Source organism: Nomascus leucogenys, chromosome 4 (assembly GCF_006542625.1).
Source record: "Nomascus leucogenys isolate Asia chromosome 4, Asia_NLE_v1, whole genome shotgun sequence".
Classification (NCBI taxonomy): domain Eukaryota; kingdom Metazoa; phylum Chordata; class Mammalia; order Primates; family Hylobatidae; genus Nomascus; species Nomascus leucogenys.
Genome location: NC_044384.1, coordinates 58715759 through 58739910, shown reverse-complemented (window position 1 = coordinate 58739910; position 24152 = coordinate 58715759). Strand labels below are relative to the sequence as shown.

Here is a 24152-nt window from a genome sequence, read left to right as displayed (position 1 = left end):
CAGGTGTGAGCCACTGCGCCCAGCCAACACACAGCTAATTTTTGTATGTTTTGTAGAGAGGAGATTCTCGCTATGTTGCCCAGGCTGGTCTCCGACTCCTGGGCTCAAACGATCTGCCCAAGTTGGCCTCCCAGTGTGCTGGGATTACAGGGGTGAGTCACTGCACCCAGCCTAAAGCTAAATTACTGTTTATTTTTATAACTATGGTCATTACGACCTATTACCAAACTTGTTTTCTATTTTGAATGCGCCAAAGGGTGAATGTCTTCATTCCTTTGATGCATTCAAAAGGATGAATTTAGAAGTTCATCAGTGTCTAACGGCACAGGAAACAAGGACAAAATGCTTGATTTAGTTAAGACGCTTAATACCACATGAATTAGTCCTTTTCAAATCTGTCAATCAATAACTGAGGAAGATTAATCTGGCAATATTACTATTATAAATTTTTGTTTTAGAGACAGTATCTTGCTCTCACTAAGTTGCTCAGGCTGGCCTGGAACAGTTGGCCTCAAGCATTCCTCCTGCATCAGGCTCCCAAAGTGCTGGGAATACAGCCATAAGCCCCAGTGCCAGCTGTCTGGCAATATTATTTTACTGTAGGTTATGATTGACCTGACTAACAATGCTTACAGAAGGAGAATAAAAAGATAACTCTCCACTTTTTTAGATGCCACATCGTGCCCGTACATGTTTTCACCATCGTGCTTCAAAATTAAATAGAATCCTCAAGAAAGTATATCTTATTTAAGTATTTGAAAGAGAGTCTGTAATATTCTAAATGGTATGTGAGATAGAAAATGTATGGCGGACATCCACTGTTTTTGTCTGCCCAGGATAATTTCCTCCTCTTCCAGGGACAATGCCCTGATTGCTATTCTTGGCCTGTGCCTACGGGAGACTGGCCCCGTGCCCCTAGTTCAAAGCTTGATCATGTGACCCAGGCCGAATTAGCCAGAAGTGCTGTAATTGGTTCAGGGGTGAGCATGTGCCCCTATCCAGGCCAATGAGAGTCAACCTTTGGTCTTTTTCCAGAACCACCGCGAACTGTATGTAGTCTTTCTCCTGGGTTTACTAAACTGTTCAGAATTAAGTTGAGTTGCTACTGACCACCTTTGCTGATACTTGGGAAGACTCTGCCTGATCTCATTTTCTCAGAGGAAAGCAGAGATGGAAAAACACTGCTTTAAAGGGCAAGTAAGAATCCGAATAAGGGTAAAGGTTAAGGGAGGGAATTCCAGGTAGGAAAGGCCAGAAAGCAAAACACTGAGGTGCAAATGTGCGTGGTGAGGGTAGGGGGTAATAAAGAGACAGTCAGGATGGAGTGGAGGTGTGGTGTTAGACGTCATTGAAGGTAAAGGTGCACAGGTGAATGGGACCGGGTCTTGGAGGCCTTGAATGTCAAGCAGAAAATTTGTAGCTTTGTGGGGGCAGGCATTAAGGAATCACTATATAAATTTGAGTGGGTGGTTAAATATTAAATAGGAACATTAATCTGACAGTGTTGTGAATGATAGGTAGAATGGGAATATGGAAGAAACTGAAGTCAGTGTGACTGGCTGTGTCATCACTGTAGTGACTGAAAGTAATTGATTTTGCTAATTTATTATTATTTCTTAATTTATTTAAAAATAGTTTGGCTCCCTGGACGTGGTGGCTTATGCCTGTAATCCCAGCACTTTGGGAGGCCGAGGCGTGTGGATAACTTGAGGTCAGGAGTTCGAGACCAGCCTGGCCAACATGGTGAAACCCCGTGTCTATGAAAAATACAGAAATTAACCCAGCATGGTGGTGGTGGTGGTGGGTGCCTGTAATCCCAGCTACCTGGGAGGCTGAGGCAGGAGAATCGCTTGAACCTGGGGAGGCAGAGGTTGCAGTGAGCCGAGATCACACCACTGCACTCCAACCTGGGCAACAGAGCAAGACTCTGTCTCAAAAAAAAAAAACAGTTCGACTCATAAGAATAATGAGAGGATGAAAAGTAAAACAGAGTTCTTTTTGAAGTCCCTAGTCAACAATATAGCAACCAACTGAAATGAAATATAATGTTAGAAAATAAGATTACATCAAGCATTTGTACCAAGATCAGAATGTTCTAAGGCTTATTAACCGATTGGCTTTTTTTTTTTTTAAATAAGCTACAAATCAATGTGGTTTACTTGGCTCCTGGCCTCCTTATAATCAGCCAACACTTGGACACAGGAAAGGGAACATCACACACCGGGGCCTGTCGTGGGTTGGGGGGAGTGGGGAGGCATAGCATTAGGAGATACACCTAATGTAAATGACGAGGTAATGGGTGCAGCGCACCAACATGGCACGTGTATACGTATGTAACAAACCTGCACGTTGTGCACATGTACTCTAGAACTTAAAGTATAATAAAAAAAATTTTTTTTAAGACAAAAAATAATAATAATAAAAATCCAACTAAAAAAAAAGCTACAGTCCCCATGAAGAATTTCCAACAGGAGTAAAGCAGAAGCAAATAGATAAATTATGAAAAGTGAGTTTAACTATTGTCTCTGAAATATCTCCTATCCTTCCCTGCCCTCCTGTTTCTACCAACCCTGTTCAAGTTCAGACTCTCATACGTCTGCCCTGGGTTATTGAATTAGGTTCTTTCTCATTTTCTTGCCTTCTTTTTTTCTCTATTCGATCCAATTTATATATTACTCCCAGATGATCTTCTTAAATTACAGCTAAGATCATATCAACTCCCTGTTCCAAATACCTAACAGTTTTCCACTGGGTTCCAAAAGCTTTAATGTTGTATTTAAGGTCATCCAGAGGTCTGTCCTCAATTTCCTTCCCTGGCCTTGTTTCTCAGTACATCCTGCTTTCACTACATCAGATGAAATCATACCATACTTCCCTCACCAGACAAGAGAAATATTTTTATCCCCAAAGCGTATAACCTCTCTGTCCTCAGGGTTCCCATAGTTTTCATTTTAATCTCTCAGAGCACATCACATTAACCATCACCCAAAAGCCCTCTTCTGCCAACTTGACAATAAGCAGTTTGAGGCACTGGATCTTGTTCATTTTGTATCTTCCACAGATACAAAATGAGACAAGAGTCTCACTCTGTCACCCAGGCTGGAGTGCAGTGGCTCGAGCTCAGCTCACTGCAACCTCTGCTTCCCAGGTTCAAGCGATTCTCCTGCCTCAGCCTCCTGAGTAGCTGGGATTACAGGTGCCTGCCACCACGCCCGGCTAATGTTTTGTATTTTTAGTAGAGACGGGGTTTCACCATGTTGGCCAGGATGGTCTCGATCTCCTGACCTCGTGATCTGCCCGCCTCAGCCTTCCAAAGTGCTGGGATTACAGGTGTGAGCCACCACGCCGGGCCCAAACTTCTTTACTTTGGCTTTTATCAAAATTATACATGCCTATACTTGAAAGAACCAAGTACTTTCTCAAGGTTTATTAGGAAAAACAGCTATCCTTTACCACGTCTCCTTTTATCTAATAATTTTGATATTTACCTCTATCTAAATAATACACTTATACTGCTATTTTATGATTTGTTAGTTTTAGGCATTATGAATAAAACTGCATGAAGGAAGACAAATATTTAGATCTTTCCCCTCCCCCACATGTTCCCACAACATACTTGAGTTCTTCCTATCCTCCATCTTCTTCCTATCCTCCATCTTCCCAATACAGTTATGATTTTTGTTATATCCATATTACTTATTAATATATAAATGACTGGGCATGGTGGCTCACGCCTGTAATCTCAGCACTTTGGGAGGCCGAGGTGGGCGGATCACCTGAGATTGGGAGTTCGAGACCAGCCCGACCAACATGGAGAAACCCTGTCTGTACTAAAAATACAAAATTAGCTGGGCATGGTGGCACATGCCTGTAATCCCAGCTACTCAGTGAGGCAGGAGGATCACTGGAACCCTAGAGGTGGAGGTTGTGGTGAGCCGAGATAGTGCCATTGGACATCAGCTTGGGCAACAAGAGTGAAATTCCGTCTCAAAAACAAAAAAAATTTAAATTATATAAGTACTATATTATAAAATTATTATATAAATAATATGGATCTAACAAAGATAATGATATAAATAATATGGATCTAACTATACATATGCATATTATGACTATGTAAATACTATTCACAGCTAAGCCATATAGGAAACTATAATTATTTAGTCTTTTCTGTATGACTCTTTAATTTTCTTTAGTATTAATTATTGTGTAATGTCTTTCATTTGCCTTGTTATCTATATATAAATATTTTTTCACTAAGTCAACCCCCAAGTCTCCACTAATTGTCTAAATCTCTTAATACATTCAGATGTATCAGGTGTTTCATCAATTTAATCTTAAGAAGCTTTCCCTGTGTTTTCTGGCTTGTTCCAGTCTAGACCAATTGCCCTCTATCCCAGTAGGTAGGCATAGTCTTGGGATATTTCTTCACCACCATTCTGAGAATTCTGTTGGCTTTTCTATTATATTGGGCCTTTTGTTTCCTGTTTTTCTTTTTTTTTTTTATTTCTTTTTTATTTTTTGAGATGGAGTCTCACTCTGTCGCCCAGGTTGGAGTACAATGGCACGATCTCGGCTCACTGCGAGCTCCGCCTCCGGCTTCACGCCATTCTCCTGCCTCAGCCTCCCAAGTAGCTGGGACTACAGGCACCCGCCACCATGCCTGGCTAATTTTTTTTGTATTTTTAGTAGAGACGGGGTTTCACGTGTTAGCCAGCATAGTCTCGATCTCCTGACCTCGTGATCTGCCTGCCTCAGCCTCCCAAAGTGCTGGGATTACATGTGTGAGCCACTGAGCCCGGCCTGTTTCCTGTTTCTTACACCTTGCTTGTGATTTACTCCTTTGTTTTAATAAAGCACATTGTCTGAGTTTCCTGAGAAAGAATACATGAAAGGTAAAGCTTTGAAACCTTTTGTGATTGAGAATGTCTTTATTTGACTCTCTTATTTGATTGATAGTTTAGCTTGGTCTAGAATTATCACTTGGAAATAATTTTCTTTCAGAAATTTGCAGGTATTTCTTTATTGTCTTCTAGATTCCAGTTATTTCTAATGAGATGTATAAACCTTTTCTGATTCTTGATCCTTTGCATATGACCTGCTTTTTCTAATAGCTTGTAGAATGCTGTCTTTATTCCTTATTGTAATACATTTCAAAATGATATGCTTTGGGGTGAGTCTATTTTTATTGATAGTGTTGGATATTTTCAATTGAAAATTTGAATCCTTCATTTTTAGAAATTTTTCTTGAATTATTTCTTTGATAATTTTCTTCCTTTCATTTCTTTATCTAGAACTTCTGCTAGTTTTATGTTGATCTCTAGAACTGATCCTTTATTTTTCCTAACTCTTCAATTCAGTTTTCTATTTCTGTTTTTTTTTTTAACCCTACTTTCTGGAAGAGTTTTTCAATTGTATTTTCCAGTGTTTCTACTTATATTTTTATTTATCTGAACACATTTTTAATTTCCAAGAGCTGTCTTTACATGATCCTGTTCTTTTATATATTCAATATCATCTGATCTCTCTAAAGATATTGATTTATTATTTGACATTTTCATTTCCACATGATATGGTTTGGCTCTGTGTCCCCACCCAAATCTTGTTTTGAATTGTAATCCCCATTACAATTCAAAATGTCAAGGGAGGGACCTGGTGGGAGGCGATTGGATCATGGGAGTGGTTTCCCCTATGTTGTTCTCGTGATAGTGAGTGCTCAGAAGATCTGATGGTTTTATAAGAGTTTGACATTTCCTCCTGCATAGGCATTCTCCCGTTTGCCACCGTGTAAGACATACCTGCTTCTGCTTCTGCCATGATTGTAAGTTTCCTGAGGCCTCCCCAGCCATGCAGAACTGTGAGTCAATTAAACCCCCTTTCTTTATACATTACCCAGTCTCAGTTAGTATCTTTACAGCAGTGTGAAAATAGACTAATAACACTATGAATAGCTCTGTTCTCTCCATATTTCTTTTTCCACTTAGTTTTGGTTTTTACCTTTTTTTACCAGAGACTTTTCTCCAGTATTCGGTGGTCCTTGGTTGTAAGTTCACATTCAAAAGAGGGACACTAAGAAGCCGACTAGAAATCTTTGAGCACATGGGTAGGGCTTTAACAGAGGATGATCTGGCTGGATCAATTATCTGGGGAATCCCTTTATCTGTACCTTTAGGTGTTTCCCCTTGGAGGGTTAATTTTCCTCAGAGAAGATCTTCCAATCACCTTCCTGGAGGTTAATATCTAGATGTAGTGCCCTGTGAGCTTAAAAGGGGAAGAGGGCTTATAGGATTCAGCACAAAATTTACAAACATTCACTTAATACTTCTGCTTTAGACTAATACCCCCAACTAAAGGTGTGCCTGTTGTGCTCACAGGCCAGGAACCTCTGTTTCACCTTTAAAGAATAAACCTCCATTATTTTGCGAGGTAAAAGACAGTCATCCAGCTTTGCGGAATTGAAGAGGAGATCTGGGAATGTAACTACTTCATAGAGTTTTGACTTAGCCTTCTATTTTGAGCCCCAACTTCCAACTATAGCTGATGCCACCAATTCCTAAGTCTCTGGAAAATCCTTGTATATGTGTTTGCTTCCAGGCTTTCCTGTTTGCCAGTTTAGACATTAGCTTTCTCAAATCTGCTAGATCTGTTGTCATATATCCATCCCTTTCCAGCTTCCAAAGTTTTGTTCCTGTTGTCTCCTTTCTGGTCCTTTATATCCCTATGGATTTCTGTCTTTTAAAAAATCCCAGCTGGGCTTGGTGGCTCTCAGGCCTGTAATCCCAGCACTATGGGAGGGTGAGGTGAGCAGATCATGAGGTCAGGAGATCAAGACCATCCTGGGCAACATGGTGAAACCCCGTCTCTACTAAAAATACAAAAAAATTAGCTGGGTGTGGTGGTGCACGACTGTAGTCCCAGCTACTTGGGAGGCTTAGGCAGGGGAATCGCTTGAACCCAGGAGGCAGAGGTTGCAGTGAGCTGAGATCGTGCCACTGCCCTCCAGCCTGGGTGACAGAACAAGACTCCGTCTCAAAAAAAAAATCCCTTTATTATTATTTTAATAGGGTTTCAATAGGATGCAAAAATAAATGAATGAGTGGAATTTGTCATTTTCATCCATAAGTTGACTTTGAAATGTTCTAGTCTCCTACAGCTATATTATTTTATTTTGCACACAACTAAATGTTGAATTTAGAGTTAAATTTCTCTTAGTGACCATGCTTCAGTTTATGGTATAAAATAAACCATTTATCTACCACTATGCCTTTAGTTTTAGTTTAGTCAGAAATTTGAGGAGCAAATTGCAACATAGAAGAGAACACACATCTGGCCTGGCCCTGGCCCTGGCCTTATCCTTCTAAATTTCTTTAACCTCCAAACTCTAGTGTGCCTCTGAGAACAAGGTGATCTTTCCAACTGTGGCCTTGGCTGTTGGGAATAGGAAGCCAATTATCTGAGTTTCATAGTCCAATAATTTTTTTCTTTTTAAAAAAAGACCTTTTTTTAAAATCTGCCTACTTTATTTGGTAAAACAACAACAACAAACAAAACCTTATTTTTTAGAGCAGTTTTAGGTTCATAGCAAAATTGAGAGGAAAGTACAGAGATTTCCCACACACCCCCTATCCCACATGTGTATAGTCTTGCCCATTTTTAACATCCCCCACTAGAGTGGTACATTTGTTATAACTGATGAACCCACATTGATACATCATTATCATCCAGAAGTCCATAGTTTACATTAAGATTCACTCTTCCAGTACATTCTCTAGGTTTAGACAAATGTGTAATGACATGTAGCCATGATTATAGTGGCATACAGAGTAGTTTCACTGCCCTAAGACTCCTCTGTGCTCTGTTTTTTCTTCCCTCCCTCCCCTCAACCCTTGGCAACCAATGATCTTTACTCTGTCTCCATAATTTTGACTTTTCCGGAATGTGATATAGTTGGAATCTTATAACATGCAGCTCTTTCAGATTGGCTTCTTTCACTTAGTAAAATGCATTTACATTTACTCTATATCTTTTTATAGCTTGATAGCTCACTTCTTTTCATCACTGAATAATAATACGTTGTCTGGATATACCACAGTTTATTTATCCATTCACCTACTGAAGGACATCTTGCTTGTGTCCAAGTTTTGGCAATTAAAAATAAAGCTACTGGCCGGGCACAGTGGCTCACACCTGTAATCCCAACACTTTGGGAGTCCAAGGTGAGCAGATCTTTTGAGCCCAGGACTTTGAGACCAGCTTGGGCAACATGGCAAAACCTACCTCTACAAAAAAAACAAAAACAAAACAAAACAAAAAACAAAACAAAAGTTAGCTGAGCATGCTGGCGTGTGCCTGTTTTCCCAGCTACTCAAGAGGCTGAAGTGGGAGGATTACTTGAGCCCAGAAATTTGAGGCTACAGTGAGCCATAATTGCACCACTGCATTCCAGCCTGGGGGCCACGGCAAGACCCTGTCTCAAAAAAAAAAAAAAAAAAAAGAGAGAGAAAAGAAGAAGGAGGAAGAGGAGGAGGAGAAGGAAGGAAGAGAAGGAGGAAAGAAAGAGGAAGGAAGGAAGGAATGAAGGAAGGAGAGAAGAGGAAGAGGAGGAAGAAGGAAGGAATGAAGGAAGGAGAGAAGAGGAAGAGGAGGAAGAGGAAGAAAGGAAGAAGAAAGAAGAAGGAAGAAGACGACTATAAACATTCATGTACGGTACTTATTTGCTATTTGTATATCTTCTTTGCTCTGGTGACTTAAGATCTTTGAGCTATCTTTTAATCAGGTAATTTGTTTTCTTATTGTTGAGTTTTAAGAGTTCTTTGTATATTTTGGAAAACAATCCTCTACCAGGTATATTTTTTGAAAATATTTTCTCCTGGCCCTGGCCAGATGTTTTCTTTGATTTTTAATTTTTTTTTTATTAAAAGATACCAGTATGAGATGAAAAAAAAAAAAGAAAATATTTTCTCCTAGTCTATGGCTTGTCTTCTCATTCCCATAACAGTGTCTTTCACAGAGCAAAAAATTTAATTTTAATGAAGTCCAGCTTATCAATTCTTTCTTTCATGAATCACAACTTTGGTGTTGCATCAAAAATTTATCATGAAACCCAAGGTCACCTAAATTTTCTCCTATGTTATCTTCTAAGAGTTTTATGGTCTTGTGTTTTTCAAGTCTGTGATCCATTTTGAGTTAATTCTTGTGGAGGGTGTTAAGATCTGTGTCTAGATTCATGTTTCTGAATGTAGATGTCCGGTTCTAGTACCATCTGTTGAAAAGTCTATCTCCTCTCTATTGTATTGCCTTTGTTTCTTTGTCAAAGAACAGTTGACTGTATTCATGTGGGTCTCTTTCTGGGCTCTCTGTTCTGTTCCATTGATCTGTTTGTCTGTTCTTTCATCAATATCATGCTTGCTTGATTACGGCAGTTTTGTAGTAAGTCTTAAAGTCAGATAGTGTCATTTCTCCAATTTGTTCTTTTCCTTGAATATTGTGTTGCCTATTCTGGGTCTGTTGGCTTTTGGCTCTCCATATCAACTTTTTTTTGTTGTTGTTGTTGTTTTGTTTTTGAGATGAAGTCTCGCTCTACTGCCTTGGCTGGAGTGCAGTGGTGCGATCTTGGCTCACTGCAGCCTCTGCCTCCCAGGTTCGGGCGATTCTCCTGCTTCAGCCTCCCAAATAGCTGGGATTACAAGCACGTGCTTCCACACCTGGCTAATTTTTATATTTTTAGTAGAGATGGGGTTTCCCCATGTTGGCCAGGCTGGTCTTGAACTCCTGACCTCAAGTGATCCACCCTCCTCAGCCTACCAAAATGCTGGGATTACAGGCATGAGCCACTGTGCCTGGCCCCCAAATCAACTTTCAAATCAGTTTGTCAAAATCCACAAAATAATTTTCTGGGATTTTTACTGGACTTGCAATGAATCTATAGATCAAATTGGGAAGAACTGAATAGCTTGACAATACTGAGTCTTCCTATCCATGAACATGAAATAATCTCTGTATTCATTTAGTTCTTTAATTTATTTCATTAGAGTTCTGCAGTTTTCCTAATATAGACCTTGTACATATTCTGTTAGATTTAAAATTAATTATTTCATTTTGGGGGGTGCTAATGTAAATGATACTGTGTTTATTTTTTTGTTTGTTCTTTTTTTGTTTTTTTGTTTTGCTTTGTTTTGTTTTGTTTTGAGACGGAGTCTCACTCTGTCACCCAGGCTGGATGGAGTGCAGTGGTGCAATCTCGGCTGACTGCAACCTCCGCCTCCCGGATTTAAGCAATTCTCCCACCTCAGCCTCCAGAGTAGCTGGGATTATAGGCATGCACCACCACGTGCAGCACCACGAGCCAGGGTTTCCGCCTGTTGCCCAGGCTGGTCTCGAACTCCTGGGCTCAAGCAGTCCGCCCACCTTGGCCTCCCAAAGTGCTGGGATTACAGGCATGAGCCACCTGATACCGTGTTTTAAATTTCAAATTCCACTTGTTCATTTCTGATATATGGGAAAATGATTGACTCTTGTATATTAACCTTGAATTTTGCACCCTTGCTATAGCTGCTTATTAGTTCCAGGTTTTTTGTTGTTGATTCTTTTGGACTTTATACATATACCATCATTGCATCTGCTAGCAAGGAGAGTTTTATTCCTTTCTTCCCAATTAGTATGATTTTTCTTTCCTTTTCTTGGCTTATTGTATTAGCTAGGACTTGAAATACAATGTTGAAACAGAGTGGTGAGATGGACATCTTGCTTTGTTCCTAATCTTAGTGGGAATGCTTCAAGTTTCTCACCATTAAGTCTGACGTCAGTTGTAGGTTTTTGTAGATATTCTTTTTTGTTTGTTTGTTTTTTCGAGACAGGGTCTCACTCTGTTACCTGGGCTGGAGTGCAGTGGTGCAATCTCAGCTTGCAGCAGCCTTGACCTCCTGGGCTCAAGTGATCCTCCCACCTCAGCCTGTCGAGTAGCTGGGACTACAGGTGCATGCCACCACGCCAGGCTCATTTTTGTATTTTTTGTAGAGATGGGGTTTCGCCATGTTGCCCAGGCTTGTCTCGAACTCCTGGGCCTAAGCAGTCCTACCACCTTGACCTCCCAAAGTGCTCAGATTAGAGGCCTGAGCCACCGTGCTCAGCTAATTCGTAGATAGTATTTACCAAGTTGAAGACATTCCCCTCTATTCTTGGTTTGCTGAGGCTTTTTATCATGAATGGAAGTTAGATTTTTGTCAACTTTTTTTTCTGTGTCTATTGATATGATCATGTGAGTTTTCTTCTTTTGGCTGTTGATGTAATAGATTACATTATTTGATTTTTGAATGTTGGACCAGTCTTACAGGTATGTAACCTGGAATAAATCCAACTTGGTGTGGTAATATAATTCCTTTTTACACATTGTTGATTCAATTTGTTGATATTTTTGAGGATGTTTGTATCTATGTTTATGAGAGATATTGGTCTGTAGTTTTCTTTTCTGGTAATGTGTTTGTCTGGTTTTGTTTTAAGGTGATGCTGGCCTCATAGAATGACTTAGGAAGTATTCCCTCTGCTTCTATCTTCTGAAAGAGGTTGTAGAGAATTGGTATAATTTCTTTCCTGAATATTTGGTAGAATTCATCAATGAACCCATCTTGGCCTAGTGCCTTCTATTTTGGATTTTTTTTTTTTTTTTTTTTTTTTTTTTTGAGACAGCGTTTTGCTCTTGTTGCCCAGGCTGGAATGCAGTGGTGTGATCTTGGCTCACTGCAACCTCCGCCTCCTGGGTTCAAGCAATTCTCCTGCCTCTACCTCCTGAGTAGCTGGGATTACAGGCACATACCATGCCCAGCTAATTTTTTATATTTTTAGTAGAGACAGGGTTTCATCATGTTGGCCAGGCTGGTCTCGAACTCCTGACCTTGGGTGATCCATCCGCCTCACCCTCCTGAAGTGCAGGAATTACAGGCATGAGCCACCGTGCCCGGCCTGGAATGTTTTTAATGATGATTCAGTTTCTTAATAGATATATTAAAGAATTCAGATTATTTATCTTTGGGTGAGCTTTGGCTGATTGTGTTTCTCAAGGAACTGGTCTGTTTCATCCATGTTATCAAATTTGAAGTCATAGAGTTGTTCATAGTATTACTAGATTATCCTTTTAATGTCCATGGGATCTGTAGTGATATCCCCTCTTTCATTTCTGATATTAGTAATTTGTGTCCTCTTTCTTTTTTTTCTTAGTCTGGCTAGAGGCTTATTGATTTTATTGATCTTTTGAAAGAATCAGCTTTTGTTTTGTTGATTTTCTCTATTGATTTCCTGTTTTCCATTTTGGTGATTTCTACTTTTAAAAATTATCTCATTTTTTCTGCTTACTTTGGATTTAATTTGCTTTTTTTTTTCTAGTTTATTAAGGTAGAAGCTTAGGTTGTTAATTTTAGGTCTTCCTTCTTTTCTAAAATATGCATTTGATGCTATAAATTTCCTTCTAAACGTTGCTTTTGCTGCATCCCACAAATTTAGATAAGTTGTTTTTTCATTTAGTTCAAAATATTTTAAAATTTCTCTTGAACTTTCTCCTTTGACCCATATGTTATTTGTGTGTTGTTTAATCTCCATGTGTTTTGAAATTTTCCAGTTATCTTTCTGTTACTAACTTCTAGTGTAATCCCATGGTAATCTGCGAGCAGATATTGTATGGTTTCTTTTCTTTTAAATTTGTTCTCACGCCTGTAATCCCAGCACTTTGGGAGGCCAATGCAGGCGGATCACGAGGTCAGGAGATCGAGACCATCCTGGCTAACACGGTGAAACCCCGTCTCTACGAAAAATACAAAAAAAATTAGCCAGGCGTGGTGGCGGGCCCCTGTAGTCCCAGCTACTCAGGAGGCTGAGGCAGGAGAATGGTGTGAACCCGGGAGGTGGAGCTTGCAGTGAGCCGAGATCGCGCCACTGCACTCCAGCCTGGGTGACAGAGTGAGACTCTGTCTCAAAAAAAATAAAAAATAAATAAATAAAATAAAATAAATTTGTTAAGGTGTGTTTTATGGCCCAGAATATGATCTACCTTGGTGAAGGCTCCACGTGAACTTGAGAAGAATGTGTATTCTGTTGTTGCTGGAGGAAGTAGTCTATAGATGTCAGTCATATCCAGTTGACTGACAGTGTTTTTGGAGCTGAGATTCAACCCAGGGAATCTGGTTTCTATAGTAGCTGGTAGCCTATAGTCCCAGCTACTTGAAAGGCTGAGGTGGGAGGATTACTTGAGCCCAGGAGTTCAAGATAGGAAGTCTGGTTCCAAAATTCCATGCACCTAGCTAGTTCACTATGTTGCCTCCTGGGGGTATTGATTTCTCTCAGCTTATTTCATAATTTTAGAGGTAACCACTTTAGCTGGAATTCTAACATTTCATTTGTATCTTGTAGATATCTACTGTGTGAAAGACAACATGGAATGAAATATAACAAGGCATTTCTGTTTCGAGTTCATCTTCTCAAATCATTTTTATTGTAAAGAGAAATTATCATTTTAGCTTGTGATAAAAGGATAAAAATTAAATGTCATCACTGCTGAATAGTTCAGCTTCCTATAATTTATAATTTATTTATAATATAAATAGATAAGTATGATCCAGCTCTACTTACTTGACTAGCCTCATCTCGCTCTGCTTTTCAGAGCCTATTGGCTGCCTTTCTGTTCCTGTCCCCCTACCTCTTAACTCCTACATGCTTCAGGTCTCAGCCTAAATTATCAATTCCTCAAGAAATTTGTCACTGCCTTTCCAATATAAATTCGACTTCTCTGATATCTGTTTTTATAGCTCTATGTTTTTCTGTGATGACTCATACTATAATTATAATCATGTTGTTCTTTGTATGTTGGTGTCTGCTATCACTTTTTTTATTTTTTTTTTGAGACAGAGTTTCACTCTGTCACCCAGGCTGGAATGCAATGGCGCGATCTCAGCTCACTGCAACCTCCGCTTCCCAGGTTCAAGCAATTCTCCTGCCTCAGCCTCCCGAGTAGCTGGGATTACAGGTGCCCGCCACCACACCTGGCTAATTTTTGTATTTTTAGTAGAGACGGGGGGGTTTCTCACTGTTGGCCAGGCTGGTCTCGAACTCCTGACCTCAGGTGATCTGCCTGCCTCGGCCTCCTAAAGTGCTGGGATTACAGGTGTGAGCCACCGGGCCCGGCCTGTTACCGCTTTTAAACTCGACAGGCATCTTGACTATTTATGCACTGTTTTATCCCCGGCACCTAACACAGAGCTTAGCACATAGTAAGCACATTGTTTTCTTTTTGTTAATAAACTGCATCCATGTAATTAATAACTCTAAAGCCAATAAGTCAAATTATTGACCTGAGCATGCCAAATGGGTAAAATGGAAAATTGAGCAAATTTATTTATAGGCCACTAAGACAACCATATCTTAAAGGTAATTTTTAAAAAGCAATAGCCCAGGCCAGGCGTGGTGGCTCACGCTTGTAATCCCAGTGCTTTGGGAGGCCGAGGCGGGCGGATCACGAGGTCAGGAGATCCAGACCACGGTGAAACCCCGTCTCTACTAAAAATACAAAAAAATTAGTCGGGCGTGGTGGCGGGTGCCTGTAGTCCCAGCTACTCGGAGAGGCTGAGGCAGGAGAATGGCGTGAACCCGGGAGGCAGAGCTTGCAGTGAGCCGAGATTGTGCCACTGCACTCCAGCCTGGGCGACAGAGCGAGACTCCGTCTCAAAAAAAAAAAAAAAAAAGCAATAGCCCAGTGATTCAAAGTATGTGTGCTTATATACCTTTTTGCCTTGTAGCAATCAAGAATTGGGGCATGTAAAATGATTAACACAATATTGTCTGAAACTGAAAAGGACAGCCTGCCTCCTTTGCCTGGAATGCTGCCTTTCCTTTAATGTTCAACTCCTGTTGTATTTTCTTTTTTTTTTTTTTGGAGACGGAGTCTCGCTCTGTCGCCCAGGCTGGAGTGCAGTAGCGCAATCTCGGCTCACTGCAAGCTCCGCCTCCTGGGTTCACGCCATTCTCCTGCCTCAGCCTCTCCGAGTAGCTGGGACTACAGGCACCCGCCACCACGCCCGGCTAACTTTTTGTATTTTTAGTAGAGACGGGGGGTTTCACCGTGGTCTCGATCTCCTGACCTCGTGATCCGCCCGCCTCAGCCTCCCAAGGTGCTGGGGTTACAAGCGTGAGCCACCGCGCCTGGCCTCCTGTTGTATTTTCTTCATGAAGTCTTCTTGTAAGACTGATCAGCCCAGTGACTTTTCCTCCTTCTCTGAATTTCTGTTACAGTTAAAGTCCAAGGCCCCAAAGTCAGCACTAGATCCTATAGCCTGCCTTGTATTGTCCACAGCTGCTTTCAATGTTAGTCTTATCTCAGCTTATTAGATTGTAAATCCCTGGAAGGGAGGAAACATACCTTTATACCTCTTCTATAATCCCACGGCGCCTAAAGCAGTGCTGAGAACATGTTATCTGCACAATGAGCACTCATTGAGTTGTCTGTAGGCAAAAACAATTAATTAATCTGACAGTTGCAGTTTGTGGGTCATGGGTGTTTGAATCTTTTCAGCTCGGAGCTTGCTCTCCAACTACTGTCAGCCTGGATGGTCAGCAATAAGGAGGGATAAGGAGTCTCCTTTCTTCCTCTTCGACTTCTCTAAGGTCTTGCCATAAAACAAACTAAAACAAATCATTAGAACTGTTCCTACTCTGGGATTCGCTTCTCTTTAAGGAACACAGTTTAATGGTCAAAAAAGCAGCTGCTTTGTATTCTGGAGAATGTACCTAATTAATCAGAGGCCAAACAAATAGAAATAAATTCAGGCTTCCATTTTATTATTGAGTAAGGCCCATTTGATCTCCAAACAGATTTTGGGCAGGACAGGGGCATGTCCTGCTGATTTGAGGAGCTCCTCACAGATCCGTGGGAATTTTGGTAGGATCAAGCAGTGTCCTTGAGCAATGGCAGCCTCCTTTTTTTTTCTTTTAATTTTATTATTATTATACTTTAAGTTTTAGGATACATGTGCACAACATGCAGGTTTGTTACATATGTATACATGTGCCATGTTGGTGTGCTGCACCCATTAACTCGTCATTTAACATTAGGTATATCTCCTAATGCTATCTCTCCCCCCTCCCCCCACCCCACAACAGTCCCCGGTGTGTGATGTTCCCCTTCCTGTGTCCATGTGTTCTCATTGTTCAATTCCCACCTATGAGTGAGAACATGCGGTGTTTGGTTTTTTCTCCTTGCGATAGTTTGCTGAGAATGATGGTTTCCAGTTTCATCCATGTCCCTACAAAGGACATGAACTCATCATTTTTTATGGCTGCATAGTATTCCGTGGTATATATGTGCCACATTTTCTTAATCCAGTCTATCGTTGTTGGACATTTAGGTTGGTTCCAAGTCTTTGCTATTGTGAATAGTACCACTATAAACATACGTGTGCATGTGTCTTTATAGCAGCATGATTTATAATCCTTTGGGTATATACCCAGTAATGGGATGGCTGGGTCAAATGGTATTTCTGGTTCTAGATCCCTGAGGAATCGCCACACTGACTTCCACAATGGTTGAACTAGTTTACAGTCCCACCAACAGTGTAAAAGTGTTCCTATTTCTCCACATCCTCTCCAGCACCTGTTGTTTCCTGACTTTTTAATGATCGCCATTCTAACTGGTATGAGATGGTATCTCATTGTGGTTTTGATTTGCATTTCTCTAATGGCCAGTGATGATGAGCATTTTTTCATGTGTTTTTTGGCTGCATAGATGTCTTCTTTTGAGAAGTGTCTGTTCATATCCTTTGCCCACTTTTTGATGGGGTTGTTTGTTTTTTTCTTGTAAATTTGTTTGAGTTCATTGTAGATTCTGGATATTAGCCCTTTGTCAGATGAGTAGGTTGCAAAAATGTTCTCCCATTCTGTAGGTTGCCTGTTCACTCTGATGGTAGTTTCTTTTGCTGTGCGGAAGCTCTTTAGTTTAATTAGATCCCATTTGTCAATTTTGGCTTTTGTTGCCATTGCTTTTGGTGTTTTAGACATGAAGTCCTTGCCCATGCCTATGTCCTGAATGGTATTGCCTGGGTTTTCTTCTAGAGTTTTTATGGTTTCAGGTCTAACATGTAAGTCTTTAATTCATCTTGAATTAATTTTTGTATAAGGTGTAAGGAAGGGATCCAGTTTCAGCTTTCTACATATGGCTAGCCAGTTTTCCCAGCACCATTTATTAAATAGGGAATCCTTTCCCCATTGCTTGTTTTTGTCAGGTTTGTCAAAGATAAGATAGTTGTAGATAAGCGGCATTATTTCTGAGGGCTCTGTTCTGTTCCATTAGAAAAAACTGCCAAGAGGTAATTGCTAGCCATAAGATGAGAAGGAAGGGAGAGTTGTTGCACTGAAGACAGAAAGGATATGGATGTCTGGCTCCTTCTGTAATCCTTCATGCTGACCCTATTCCATTCAGTTGGTCATTTGTGAGCTTTTCAAAATTATTTCTTGAGACTATTATGTGACTCAGGTGACTCTAAGGAAAAGTAAGAATTCCTTCTAGCTTTTAGGAGTTTGCAATCTGCTCAGGAAGATAAGATTACACACGAGGCTGGTAGGTAACAATAGAAGACAGAATTTGATGACATATTGATCAGAGAAGGGCAAAATCACTCTGAATGGGAGTTATCAGAGAAGATTCTGTAGGGTAGTAGAAACTCTACTGAACTTTGTAAGGGCCGTTTATGGTGATATTTTCATAGCTAGGTCATTAACAGTTAATTTACTCCCTTCCCCAAAATAGTTCAATTTACATCAGATGCTGAGTTATTTGATTTACATAATCTGATTTAAGAGTCAAGGTGGCTCACACCTGTAATCCCAGCACTTTGCGAGGCTGAGACAGGAGGATACTTAGAACCCAGGTGTTGAAGACCAGTCTGGGTAACATGGCATAACCCTGTCTCTACGAAATATGCAAAAAATTAGCTGGGTGTGGTGGCGTGTACCTGTAGTCCCAGCTACTCAGGAAGCTGAGGTGGGAGGACCGCTTGAGCCCAGGAGGTAGACGCTGCAGTGCGCCATGATTGTGCCACTGCATTCCAGCCTGGGTGACAGAGTGAGACTCTGTCTCAAAAAAAAAAAAAAAAAAGAAAAAGGCCAGGGGCAGTGGCTCACACCTGTAATCCCAACACTTTGGGAGGCCAAGGCGGGTGGATCATTTGAGGTTAGGAGTTTGATACCAGCCTGGCCAACATGGTGAAACCCCATCTCTACTAAAAATACAAAAATTAGCTGGGCGTGGTAGTGCACGCCTGTAATCCCAGCTACTTGGGAGGCTGAGGCAGGAGAACTCCTTGAGTCTGGGAGGCAAATGTTGCCGTGAGCGGAGATCACACCACTGCACTCCAGTCTGGGCAACAGAGAGAGACCCTGTCTCAAAATAAATAAATAAATAATAAAAATAACAATACTGTGTAGCTTACTTACCTATGAGTTTGTCTAAGTAAATAAAGGACTGTTTGGTTAAGCAAATCGGTTTATCCCTGTGTCCTCTCTTTCTATAAAAATGAGGGCATCAGTCTAGAGAGCAGTTTCCCAAAGAGGTTCTACAAAATGTTAATAGATATTAAAAAAAAAAAAGGGTAGGGGGCTGGGCGCGGTGGCTCACGCCTGTAATCCCAGCATTTTGGGGGCCTGAGATGGGCGGATCGCCTGAGGTCAGGAGTTCCAGACCAGCCTGACCAACATGGTGAAACCCCATCTGTACTAAAAATAGAAAATTAGGCGTGGTGGCATATGCCTGTAATCCCAGCTCCTCGGGAGGCTAAGGCAGAAGAATTAGGAGAATTGCTTGAACCCGGGAGCCAGAGGTTGCAGTGAGCTGAGAACGTGCCACTGCACTCCAGCCTGGGCAACAAGAGCAAAACTCCATCTCAAAAAAAAAAAAAAAAGGGCGGGGGGTGCTACATGCTCATGTGTGTTTCACAAACTACCGGTTAAACAAAGTTATACTGGGTTCTTATAATAGAATTTCTTGCAACCTTTAATATGATTATTTGAATTGTGGCTTCTCAAGATGAGGGTAAGGTATTAATATGTACCATTTCCCAAACTTATTTGACTATAGGATACCTTTTAAATGAAGTGTCACGTAGGACTGTGCTCTAAAAACTTGGGCAAGAAGAATGCCTTTTCTGGCTTAATTCTGTGATTCTGCATTTGTACAATAAATGTATTTTTGTAGATCTATACGGAATCTAATTATTTTGCTAGCGTTAATTTCACTTAGAACATGTAAGAATTAGGCCAGGCGTGGTCACTTAGAACATACAAGAATTAGGCTGGGGCTGGGCTCAGTGGCTCATGCCTGTAATCCTAGCACTTTGGGAGGGCGAGGTGGGTGGATCACCTGGGGTCAGGAATTTGAGACCACCCTGGCCAACATGGTGAAAACCCTTCTCTGCTAAAATTACAAAAATTAGCTGGGTGTGGTGGCATACACCTGTAATCCCAGCAACTCGGGAGGCTAAGGCAGGAGAACAGCTTTAACCCAGGAGGTGGAGGTTGCAGTGAGCAGAGATTGCACCATTGCACTCCAGCCTGGGTGACAGGAACTAAACTCCATATCAAAAAAAAAAAAAGAATTATGTGATCTTTTTAATACATACCAAACTTAGAGAACATGTTTGTTTGTTTTTCTCAAGTAATCTAAACCGGGTTGCAGTTACAGGTAATGTGTTATGCTAAAAGACTGAAATGGTGCCAATTATATAATTGAAGTTCAATATTTTCTTAATATTAATTTTATAGTCTTTTGATTCTCTAGTGTTTTCGCCAAAGATGCCACCTTAGAAACAACTTTTTGTGCTTAAGTTTGTCCATTAAAAGGACTCTGTTTGATATGAGCCCATTTTTCTGTGGCGGAAAATTACCTGATCAAAACAAGGTTAAACCTCAGAAAAGTTACCTCCTTAAATAAAGCCTGGAGCTTTATTTAATTATGATTTTACCATCTGATAACTACAGATTGCCTCCACCCCCAAGAAAAGATGCCAAGTCAAGTTTGTTTGTTTGTTTCCAGAATCTGCAAACACTTACTTTTACATTTAAAAAAGTTACCCTGCCTTGAAATGTCAGCCTCTGGGGTTTTGTGAGACCCCTGCTGATTGACCCTACCCTTGACCTTAGCTCCAAAGCCCAACTCCATTCTGGCATGCTGGTGTAGAGAATTTATTTATTTTAACAGTAGGGAGCCAGAATTCCAGGAATATGCTTTTAAAAAGCCTCGAGAGCTATTTACCAGATCATCAGCTCCACAGGACTGGGAGGCCTCCACTAACACTCGAAGTGGGTAGTAGTGGTTGGTGGCAGCCAAGGGCTCCAGGGGCTGGCTCAGCTCTAAGCAACAGGACATAAGGGAGTGTGAAAGGACTTCCACTAGAAGTGGTCTTTTTGATCATCAAGAAAAAAAGGAAAATAGACATATTTTAATAGTAGAGACCTTTCAGTAAAAAGGGCAGTCCTTTAAGTTCCTCAGGTTATATTTATTAAAGCGTGGAGGCAGTCTTAGGGCCAACTCTCCATTTTATCTCTCTGCCTCTATCCATTGATTCTCATTCTTTCTCATATGTCCTGTTAGTTTTGCCATAAGATTGTAAAGTATGAGATAATACGCATCGTTATTTTCTTAAAAATGGTTTTTATTAGAATTGGGTAACATGCCTGTTAAACATTTGTAAAATACTAAAAAGTACAAAAAGGAAAAAATAAAAATTACTCATATGATGCTATCCAAACACAGATACTATTAATAATTTAGTAAATTTCCTTTAGTTTTTTCTTGGGTGAGGCAGTCTCTTTTTACACATTTATAATAATTTTTATATACAATTTTCTCAGTAGATTTACTTAAATATTTTGAAGCATACAGAAGAGTTGAAAACGTTTTACTGTGAACACCTATATTCTCATCGCTTATTTATACAGTTAAGATTTTAATATAAATGCTCTATCACATATCTCTCTATTCATCCTTCAATCCATCTTATTTTTAAACGTTTCTTTTTATTTTTTGCGACAGGGTCTGGCTCTATTGCCCAGGCTAGAGGGCAGTGGCGCCATCTTGGCTTACTGCAACCTCTGCCTCCTGGGCTCAAGCCATCCTTCCACCTCAGGTTCCCAAGTAGCTGGGACTATGGTGCATGGAACCATGCCTGGCTAACTTTTATATTTTGTGTAGAAACAGGTTTTCACCATGTTTCTCAAGCTGGTCTTGAACTTGTGAGCTCAAGCAATCTGCCCACATCAGCCTCCCAAAGTACTGGGATTACAGGTATGAGAAACATGTCAAAGTAGGCATGTAGACATTATTTTCTTTTTCTTTTCTTTCTTTTTTTTGAGACGGAGTTTCACTCTTGTTGCCTAGGCCTGGAGTGCAATGGCGCAATCTCAGCTCACTGCAACCTCCGCCTCCCAGGTTCAGGCGATCCTCCTGCCTCAGACTCCTGAGTAGCTGGAATTACAGGCATGCGCCACCACGCCCGGCTAATTTTTGTATTTTTAGTAGAGATAGGGTTTCTCCATATTGGTCAGGCTGGTCTTGAACTCCTGACCTCAGGTGATCCGCCTGCCTTGACCTCCCAAAGTGCTGGGATTACAGGCGTGAGCCACTGTGCCTGGCCTGACATTATTTTCAATTGCTATATTTCTTGCAGTGAATTTTGATTTTCTTTTAAATTATTTCCCTATGGTTGACCAATTGCTTGCTTCCCATTTTTTACTATTTACATAGACTTCATAGGAAGGACACACTTCTAAAATTTAATAGTAATTTCTGGCTATAGTAGAAGAGTAATACTGGAAAAATTGATAGGGACCATGCTGTGGAAGGTTCTGAGTACCAGGGAAGTTACAGCAAAATGTAGTATAGTTACATTCTTGGAATCAGATAGATCATATACTTATTAGTTAACTGACATTGGAAAAAGTGTTAAACCTCTCTCAGGCTGTTTTCTCACCTGTCGAGCGGGGAGGCTATTATTACTTGTCTTACAGGGTAATTGTAGGGATTAAATAACATATATGCTACTTCCTTAAAAAATAGAAGATTTTATCTGTACATAATAATTAGAAGATTTCTCAAAACAATGGTTTCATGTCAAAGTTCATGGAAAAAATTTATTGGAAGATTTTTGAGTAGCACAGAGATATAGATCAAACTTGATTTTAGGTGGCTTAATCTTGTAGAATTGTGCATGATGCATAAGAGTGAGGGAGAAAGGTTATATGGAGGTAGATTTGATTTGATTTAATAAATATCTACTGAGTATGTTTGAAATGTAAAGCACTGTGCTAGGTGACTTGGGATTATAAAGCAGAGTGAGACAGCTGCCACAGAGATTTTAATTTGGTGGGTAATGCATAGGGTGAAGCAAGAGCTATAAAACCAAGCAGAATCCATCCATCCTGATTCATTATTTACCATCCATCTGCCCATCCATCCATTTACTCATCCACCCATCCACCCATGCATCTGTCCATCCATCCATCCATCCATCCATCCAATGAATATTGATTTGCTCCTGTCCTATGTCAGTTACTGTTCTAGATGCTGAAGATATAGCATGAGCAAAACAGAATAAAATCCTTGCCTTCATGTAGCATACATTCTAGTAGAAGAGGAGACAATATATAAATAAATGCATAATAAAATATCACATAGTATAATAATAAGTATCTTGAAGAAAAAAACAATGTAAAGGAATAAAGCCATGTGGACAGCTGGAGCCCTATCCCATATCATATCTTTGTTTTTTGTTTTTTTTTTTGAGACAGAGTCTCGCTCTGTCGCCCAGGCTAGAGTGCAGTGGCGTGATCTCAGCTCACTGCAAGCTCCGCCTCCCACGTTCACACCATTCTCCTGCCTCAGCCTCCTGAGTGCCTGGGACTACAGGCGCCCACCACCATGCCCAGCTAAGTTTTTGTACTTTTTTTTTAGTAGAGACAGGGTTTCACCGTGTTAGCCAGGATAGTCTCGATCTCCTGACCTCGTGATCTGCCCGCGTTGGCCTCTCAAAGTACTGGGATTACAGGCGTGAGCCACTGTGCCCGGCCCTCATACCATATTTTTAAAACTTAATTTCATCCTGGCTAACACAGTGAAACCCCGTCTCTACTAAAAATACAAAAAATTAGCTGGGCGAGGTGGCGGGCGCCTGTAGTCCCAGCTACTCGGGAGGCTGAGGCAGGAGAATGGCGTGAACCCCGGGGGGCGGAGCCTGCAGTGAGCCGAGATCGCGCCACTGCACTCCAGTCTGGGCGACAGGGAGACTCTGTCTCAAAAAACAAAACAAAACAAAATAAAACTTAATTTCAGCTGGAGTAATAATGTAAATGTGAAAGTAAAAGCCTTAAATTTGGCCAGACGTGGTGGCTCATCCCTGTAATCTCAGAACTTTGGGAGGCCAAGGTGGGCAGATCGCTTGAGCCTGGGAGGTTGAGGCTGCAAAACCGAGATGGCACCAGAGATATGCACCACTGCACTACAGCCTGGGCAACAGAGCAAGACCCTGTCTCAAACAAACAAAAAAACTTTGTGTTTTTGAGAAAACATAGGATAATTATCTTTAAGACTTGAGAGTAGAGGATGATTAAAAAGTATAAACTATGAGAGGTAAAAGACTGATAAAAGTTCATATTAGGAACGTCTGCTCATCAAAGACACTATAAAGAGACTGAAAAGACAGGATATGAAATGGAAAAAGTATTTTTTCTTTTTCTTTTCTTTTTTTTTTTTTTGAGACAGGGTCTTGCTCTGTCACTCAGGCTGGAGTGCAGTGTTGCAGTCATAGCTTATCTCCACCTCCTGGTCTCAAGCAATTCTCCTATCTCAGCCTCTCGAGTAGCTGGGACTATAGGGACCACCACCACGCCTGGCTTATTTTTTTCTTTTTGGAGAGACGGGGCTTCGCCATGTTGCCCAGGCTGGTCTTGAACTTCCAAGCTCAAGGGATCTGCCCACCTTGGCCTCCCAAAGTGCTGGGATTACAGCCATTGCGCCCAACTGGAAAAAGTATTTTCAGCACACACACACACACGCGCGCACACACACACACTCTCTTTCTCTCTCTCTCTATCTTAATTCAAGGTATTGGCTTATATGATTGTGGGGA

General features: G+C 40.8%; 1 pseudogene; it reads right to left on the bottom strand.

Moving 5' to 3' along the window:
* LOC100586245 overlaps positions 1–20395 on the bottom strand; it is a 45618-nt pseudogene extending 25223 nt beyond the window's left edge.
* Between the last annotated feature and the right edge of the window lie 3757 nt (positions 20396–24152).